This window comes from Coturnix japonica, chromosome 13 (genome assembly GCF_001577835.2).
Source record: "Coturnix japonica isolate 7356 chromosome 13, Coturnix japonica 2.1, whole genome shotgun sequence".
NCBI classification, from domain to species: domain Eukaryota; kingdom Metazoa; phylum Chordata; class Aves; order Galliformes; family Phasianidae; genus Coturnix; species Coturnix japonica.
Window position 1 is genome coordinate 14681857 of NC_029528.1, and position 7717 is coordinate 14689573.

Sequence of the window (7717 nt, forward strand, 5' to 3'; positions counted from 1 at the left end):
TCCCCATCTCGTGCATGGAGATGGTGGGATGGGATGGGATGGGATGGGATGGGATGGGATGGGATGGGATGGGATGGGATGGGATGGGATGGGATGGGAAGGATGGAAAGGATGAGCTGAGATGGGATGAGCATCTCCCACCGGAGCACATGGAGGGACTTCCCAGCTCTTCAGCTCCCAGTTTATTGCCAAGGCGAAGCGTAAAACACACATAAACAAACCCAATGGCGAGGAACAGGTCGCTATCAAACCAATAAATTAATCTAATTACAGGGCTGATGGAATCAGCACGAGTAAATCCAATGGCTCCTTCCTCGCAGCCCGTTCAGCCCCATCCCTCTGCAGTGGGGACACGGTGGGGACCCCGCTGCTGCGTGACACCCCGATGCCCGCACAGCCTGCTCTGTGCAGATGTGAATGGCAAATGTGGATGCAAAGTAGATGATTCCCCAGGATTAACGCTGCAGCTCGAGCCTGCGAAATGTATGCGGGAGCCGTCTTTGGAGCGAGATCGCTTAAACCTAAGCCTGCTTTAAGGTATTGGAGGAACAATTTTATCAGTGCTGTTTGCAGAGCTTTGCCGGCTGCGCCTTGCCGTGTACAGGCACATGCCCTCACACACGTGCTCAGCTGGGTGCACCCATACAGCACTCACTCTCTGCACAACCCCTGCCCTGCTGCAAGGCCAAAGCTGCACCGAGCCCTGCTCTATGGTCCTGGTGCATCTCAAAGCATCTTGGTGCACCTCAGAGCTCCTTGTTGCATCCCAGTGCGTGCAAGTAGAAGTCACTTTCCTCTTTCCAAGGCATCCTTTATCCTAAATCTTTCCTTACCCCTTGAGTGGGGGGTGCAAACCACTACCCCTTCTTGCCCCCACCCTCTCAAGCCTTTTGCAAGCATTCTTCAGAGTGTGCATGGAAATGCATGCAGAGTTGCACGATGCGCCCGTGTGCAGATATGTGCACATGCGTGTGCATGCCTATGTGTGCCCACGTGAGCACCAGGCACACGCAGCGCTGCTCACAGGGGCGGGGGGAGCTTGCTGGAGGGGAACTGTTTTCCAGCCTGCGCTGATGTAGTGTAGCAATCAGAATAACTTTGCTGATGAATATTTAAGCCGAGTGCTGAATATTTAAAGCATTCAATTATTTTAATGGTTTCTAAGTGTGACAGCGGGAGGGGTGGGGGGCTGACTGGCCCTGGGCAGGCGGGATGTGGGGCTCTGTTGTCCCTGCACGACGATGGCACCTTTGTGCAGTGCTAGAGCTTGGCTTTGCCTGGCTGCCCTGGCACTCCTGCAATGTTCCAGTGCCCTCATTGCTCCTCATGCCAGCAATGTGTGTTGCTGGTCCCTCCTCCTGCCCAAACACGGCATCACTCCCCACTGCCTCCACCACCACCATCCCATGGGGGCAGCTCAATGGCACGTGATGCAACAGCCCCATGGGCACCCCAGGGACATGGGCACACAGCTGGGGTGCTTCAGCCCTGATGTCCCCATGTCCCCAGGAGCAGGAGGTGGCGGGGAGCACACAGGAGAGCTTTCCTATTGAAGCCATAAATATTCATATTCTTATACTAATTTTCCATGTACTTTTCTGTCACATCCAATTTTATTTTAATTTCCCTTTATAAACCTTCGCAGCTAATGCACTCTGTGCTCCCATGATTACCCCAATCAGGCAGTGCTTTCAGCACAGTCCCTGCCGGCAGCTCCTGGTGGAAGCTCCGAGTCAGCCACGCGTCCCTGCCACATGCATTTGTGTCTCATGCATGGCTGTCCCCGTCACTGCTCCTCCTGCCTGTCCCCTGCTTGCAGTGACACTTTGCCTGCAGATCCTGATCCTGCGTGCAGGGTTGGTGGTGGCAGGCTGCTTGGTGGGCTGTGCCAGGACAGCACCACGCCAACTGCCTGGGCTCAGCTGTGCCATTCCTGCAAGGCTGTGCTGTGCTGCGCTGTGTGATGCCATGCAGCCTGGCAAGTTTAGTGTACCATCCTTGTAGGGCTGTGCCATGTGATACCATGTCATGCTGGCTGACAGAGGTGCCAGCCCTAGCTCTGCTGTCCTCCTTGCAGGCTGTGCCATGCCAGGCCCAAAAATACCACACTTCCCAAGACAGAAGTGCCACTCCTGCATGGCTGTGCCGTGCTTTGCTGTGCCATGCCATGTCATCCAAGCTGTCCAAGTTTAATTGTGTTATCCATGCTGGTCTATGCCATGCCATGCCATACCATGTTGTGCCATCAGCACTGTGCCATGCTATGGTGTCCCACACCATGCCATGCCATCTTCTCCCTGCCTATATTGCCCAGGATGTCTCCCAAGCAGGACACAACACACCCCCTGCAGCACAGGACATGCTCCCATTGGGACAGACATGTCCCCATTATAACACAGCATGTCCCCAGTGGCACAGAACACATCCCCTGCAGGACAGGACACAACCCCCTGCACAGAGACAGGCACAGGGGCAGCCCCAGCCAGGTCTCACAGCAGCAGGCGATGGGAAGCGCCGCCAGTGAAAGGAAACAGCGCGGATGGAAATCTGTTCCCTGCCATCCACAGGGACATGAATTAAGGATGCTCTGGGAGCCGGCACCGCATTCCTCCTGGGGGTCCATGGACCCCCCCCCGGGCAGGGCCATGCCATCCCCCCACTCTTGCCAGCCGTGGGAAGCCGTGCAAGCTGCGGCAGCTCGCTTCTGAAGACCTCTTGATAAACATTTATAAACATTTGTAGTATTTTAAATTTCCCCTCAATAATTTATGACTAGTTATTTTATATACTTTAAAGTGGGTAATAATGTAAAATTCATAAGGCGGGAGCGCTCGGAGTGGCAGCGCAGCATCGCGGGGCTGGGAGCGGAGGCGCAGCCTTCCCCGCCTCCCACAGCTGGAAAAAGCTGGAAAGTTTGGGGCTGCCGTGGCTGTAGCAGAGAGAGCTGAGAGGTGACAGGGGCACGGGGCCAGGGGACAGCACAGGGATTGGGTAGCAATGGGGTGGGGGAGCTGGGGAAGGTGGGATGGGGATGAGAAAGGGATGGGGGTGGAGGGGTGAGGGGTTGGATAGGGATGGGGATGGGATGGGGTGGAGGTTGGATGGAGGGATGAGGGATGGGAATCTGAATGGAGGGTTGGGGATTGAGGAATGGGGTTGGGATGAGGGGTGGGGATGGAAGGAAGGGGAGCCAGGAGGAGTGTGGGAAGATGAGCAGGAGCAGGGGGGAGGGATGTGTGCGAGGCTGTGATAACCACGGCAAGAGGCTGGGGAGAAGGAGAGATGGAGGCTGCAGCAGGGAGGGGCGAGAGCAGCTGGGAAGAGCAGATAAAGCAGGAGGAGAAGGGAGCCTGGCACCAGACACGGGCAGGTGGTGGGCGGGCGGGTGTGGGAGTATGCAGAGATTTGGGGGTGCATCTAAGGAGCTGAGCACGGGTAGGGTGCATGCAGAGATGGGGCGTGTGTATGGAAAGGATGCTTACACAGGTAGGATGCATAGATAAGTAAGGTGCATGCACAGGTAGGATACATGCACAGGTAGGGTGTGTGCATGCATAGGGTGCATACCTGGGTAGGGTGCATGTATGGGAAGGGTGCTTTCATGGCTGGGGTGCACACAGTAGTAGGGTGTATGCATGAGTAGGGTAAAAGAGTGTGTGCATGCAGAAGTTCCATGCATAGGTAGGGAGAATGCACAGGTAGGGTGGGTGCATGAATAGGATGCATGCACGAGTAATGTGTGTGCATGGGTTGGGTGGATGTAAGCAAGGCTTGGGATGCAGGGATGCTGGAGGGTGTGCATGCAGGGTATAATTGAGAAGCCAAGCATGTGTGCAAAGCGTATGAGTCAAGGGTGGCAGTGTGCATGCAGGCCACAGGTGCATACAGGACAGATGCATGCCCAAGGGTGTGTAAGGCATGAAGAAAAGCACAGGTCGTGCAAGGAGCACATTTGTGCAGCTAGAGTGAGCAGGCTGGAAGGACTCGTGCAGGGATGAGTGTGCACGTGCTAGGAATGCACGTGCAAAGAATTGCACGTGCATCAAATGGTGCAGAGGTGTGCTGAAGTGCCTACCCCCAGCCCCAGCACTGCCTGGGCCCTCCAAGGGATCCCCAGCCCTGCCCGAATTGCTCAGGCAGCTGAAATACCCACAAATAATCCACCAGGAGCTGGCAGTCCCAGAGAGGGACCTGCCACAGAATGAGCCCACATTCCATGCTATATATAGTGCTGCTATTATATACACACACAGATATATTTATTTGTTCTCCTTCAGGGAGGGCATCAAGCAGGAGGGGGATGCAAAAGCAGGGATGTGGGGTGAGGTGTGCAAGGTACTAGTGTGTGTGGGGGGCAGGAGTGTGCATGCAATGCGTGTGCAAGGCAGGAGAGCACGTGCATGATGCAAGAGGAGCATACAGACAGGGCACCAGTAAGGCAGGAGCATGCATGTATAATGTGGGTGCTTGTGCAAGCTGTGCAAACAGTCTACGTGCAAAAGAGGGACAGCAACATGCACACAAGGTGTGTCTGCAGATTTAAAGTGCACCCACAAAGCACAGATATGTGCAAAGGGCAAGAGGCTGTTTGCAGAAGGAAAGATGCTTGTCCCCAAACTCCCATGCTACCCCCCCTTGCTGTGTGACCTGCTGTCCCTGTAGCTCTTTGCTCCTCATCTCCCACAGCTTTTGCAGAATTATGGAGCAGTGCATGGGGCCACGGGCATCACACAGCAGCTGGGGCAGCAATGCATTGCATGACCTGGGGCTGATGGGGCACAATGGGGAGCAAGGAAGGAGCACCCAGTCAGCAAGGGTTGGGGGGGGAGGATGGGATGATGGGGGGGAAAGGGGGGGAGATGTCTTCATTTTGATGATAATTTCCCATGTTTGTGGCTGTCAGGTTCCTGCTTAGCAGCTCCCCCTCTGCGCAGCTGCTCCAAGGAGTTGACACCGCAATTGTTTTCTGAAGAGAACATGCGACTCCCTTCTTATGTATTCCCTTTCCCGGTGTTTGTATTTGCTTCAAAGTCTTCTCATCACCCTGTTTGGTGACAAAAACTCATGTCTGGAGATCAGGGTAATGTGTTGCTTTTCAAAGCTTGTGGAGGAGGGGGGTGGCAGACACGGCTTTGCTGCATTATTCACTTCCTTGCAGCACCCCAGGGTGCTCAGCACCCACCCACGACCTGGCACAGTTGGGGTGTTGCACCCTCACGATGCTGAGCCCTGCGATGGGGTTGCTCTGTATGCATGTATGCATGGTTGGGTGTGCAAGGCTGGGTATGCATGGCTGGGTGTGCATGAATACATGTAGGATAGGAGTGCGTGGTTGGGTGTGCATGGATGCATGTGCATGGCCAGATGTGCATGGCTGAGTGTGTACATCTTGGTGTGCATGGCTGGGGGTGCATGTTGAATGTACCTGCCTGCACGTAGCTGGGCACACGCTCTGAATGCAGCTGGGTGTGCATTGCTGTGCTCACACTGGATGCCTCTGAGCGTGCACGACTGGGTGTGCAACCAATAGAGCTGAGTGTGCATGGTTGGATGTGCACCCGGTAGAGCTGGGGGTGCACAACTGGGTGTGCACCAATAAACTAGGGGTGCATTGCATCCTCAGCTTGCTCAGACACACGCCATGCGTTGTGTCCCCACGCTGCCAGGTGCAATGGAACTGCCTCCCCTCCGCTTGTGAGCGGTGCCATGAGCACAGGCAGTTCTCTATCTAATTGATCAATTAATTATCCCCAGCATTCCGCTGCATATTGGTTTTAGATGAAGGGATAGGCTAACAAGCAGATTAGGTCTGTGCGTGTTCGTGGGAGTGAGAGAGGGGATGTGGGAGGATGGAGAGGAGATGGGAGGTAGACGGGTACAGAACTGGGGCTGCAAAGGAACTGGGGCAGGCACCGGGGTACGGCTGCAGCAATGCAGAGATGCCATGGGGTGGGAAGGTGCTGCAGTGGTGCAATATGAATGCAATCAGTGTCAGCTCCATCCCAGCCAGCACCTCCTGGCCACTCCCCCCGGGCTGACCTGAGGTGATGATGCGGGTGTCAGCCCTCCTGCCCGGTACAGGGGCTCATTAGCAGGCCAGGTTGTCACTCAAGATTCATACAACCCTGGGGCTGTAGGATGCCCCCAGCCACCCCCGGGCAGGTGGCTTCACAGTGCAGCATGGGGACAGCAGGCAGGATGCATGGTGTCATCAAGCAACCCACAATGACAGGGGTGCACTTTGGGGACCACATGAGGTGCTGGGGAGCTACTTGTTTGCAGGGGGATGTGCCATAACCTGCCACCATTCTATCCTATCCCCACACCCCATCCCATATCCCATCCCCATCCTTGAGAGCACAGCAGCCTCGTGGCTCTGTGTCATTCTGTCCCACTCAGCAGGAGATGTGCCAGCCCACAGTGACTGTCTGTGGGGAACGTGGCTCAGTGCATGGGGAGAGACAATGATGGCACTTCCCTGTCATCTCGCTCTTCAGAGCACTGTCAGCCATGCAGCACCATCTGGCCACCTCCTGCACCGTGCCTCAGTGTGCTCACATACACACCTCCATGCTCACATACACACTCACACTCAAACCCTGTGCTCTGCAAGCCTTCTTCCTTGCACACAACCACTTGCACACCTACACTGCATGCAGCCACCCAAGAGATGCACGTACTCACACAGACGTGCACACACAACTCCCATCCTGCATGCACACACTTGCACAAGCAGCAGTGGAGCACTGGGATGCACGAGGTCCTGCTCCCAGCACTGGGTGCCAGTCACCGCGGGGACACGGGCAGCTGGGGGGGCTGCACCCTCCTCCTCCTCCATTTAATAAAACATGAACGAGGTGCCAGCGTGGATTAGATTCACTTCCCCAGTGACAGAAAATCAAAGGCTTCTCCCATCTTTTCTAGAGGCTCGTTCCTGATTGATCTGGAAGCAGCAGCTCGGTGCGAGGGAAGGAGTCTATACGCACCGCAACAGCTCTTTAATTTCTTAATTTAATATCTGACACGTAAAGATTCTCATTAAGCCAGTCAATGAAGCCTGGAAATACAATTTTCGTGCAAACTGTCGCTATCATAACTTACACGAAACTTCAGCTGGTGCCCTGTGAGCGGCGTGATTAAAACCATTCATCTTCCCTGTCAGCCTCCCGTCACCGCACCACCCGTGCCACCGCTGCTGGGTGTGGGGTGCACAGTACCCACACTTGGGGGGCACGGGCAGCCATGGCATCAGCCAGTAGGATGGAGGTGGGAGGGAGAGCTTCCCAAAGTCTGTTCAGTAGGGAAATGAATCCCTCTCCAGTCTCAGTGCTGTAGTACAAATAAGAGGCGTCGTACTTCAGCTAAGCCAGGGATCAGTGCTGAGTCCTTGCAGCGTGAACAGGGCTGAGGGACACGGGGAAGGCATGGGGGTGCAGGCATTGCCATCCCCAGTGGGCAGCAGGGCTAGGGAAGAGGAGGAGACCTGAGCATGGAGGTTGGGATTTGTTTCAGAGGGGACTGCTCTGCAGGACAGGTGGTTTTTGGGGGTCCAGCTGCAGAGCAGGGAGCCATGGGGATCACCAGCTGCACCCAGCCCTGGTGCTGGGACATGGTGTTAAGACACTGCTCTGTTCCATCAGTAGTGCTTATGGATAACATACCAGATGCTGTGCTCCTGCCCAAAGCTGTCTACTGTTGGACCTGGGGAGCATCTTTG

General features: G+C 55.3%; 1 long non-coding RNA gene across 1 annotated transcript; it reads left to right on the forward strand.

The window, feature by feature from the left end:
• The first annotated feature begins 1957 nt into the window (after nt 1–1957).
• LOC107320295 lies at nt 1958–7156 on the forward strand. Its single transcript, XR_001558210.2, has 3 exons — nt 1958–2951; nt 4904–5080; nt 6925–7156. It is a non-coding gene; the product is annotated as an uncharacterized LOC107320295 (long non-coding RNA).
• Nucleotides 7157–7717: the final 561 nt, after the last annotated feature.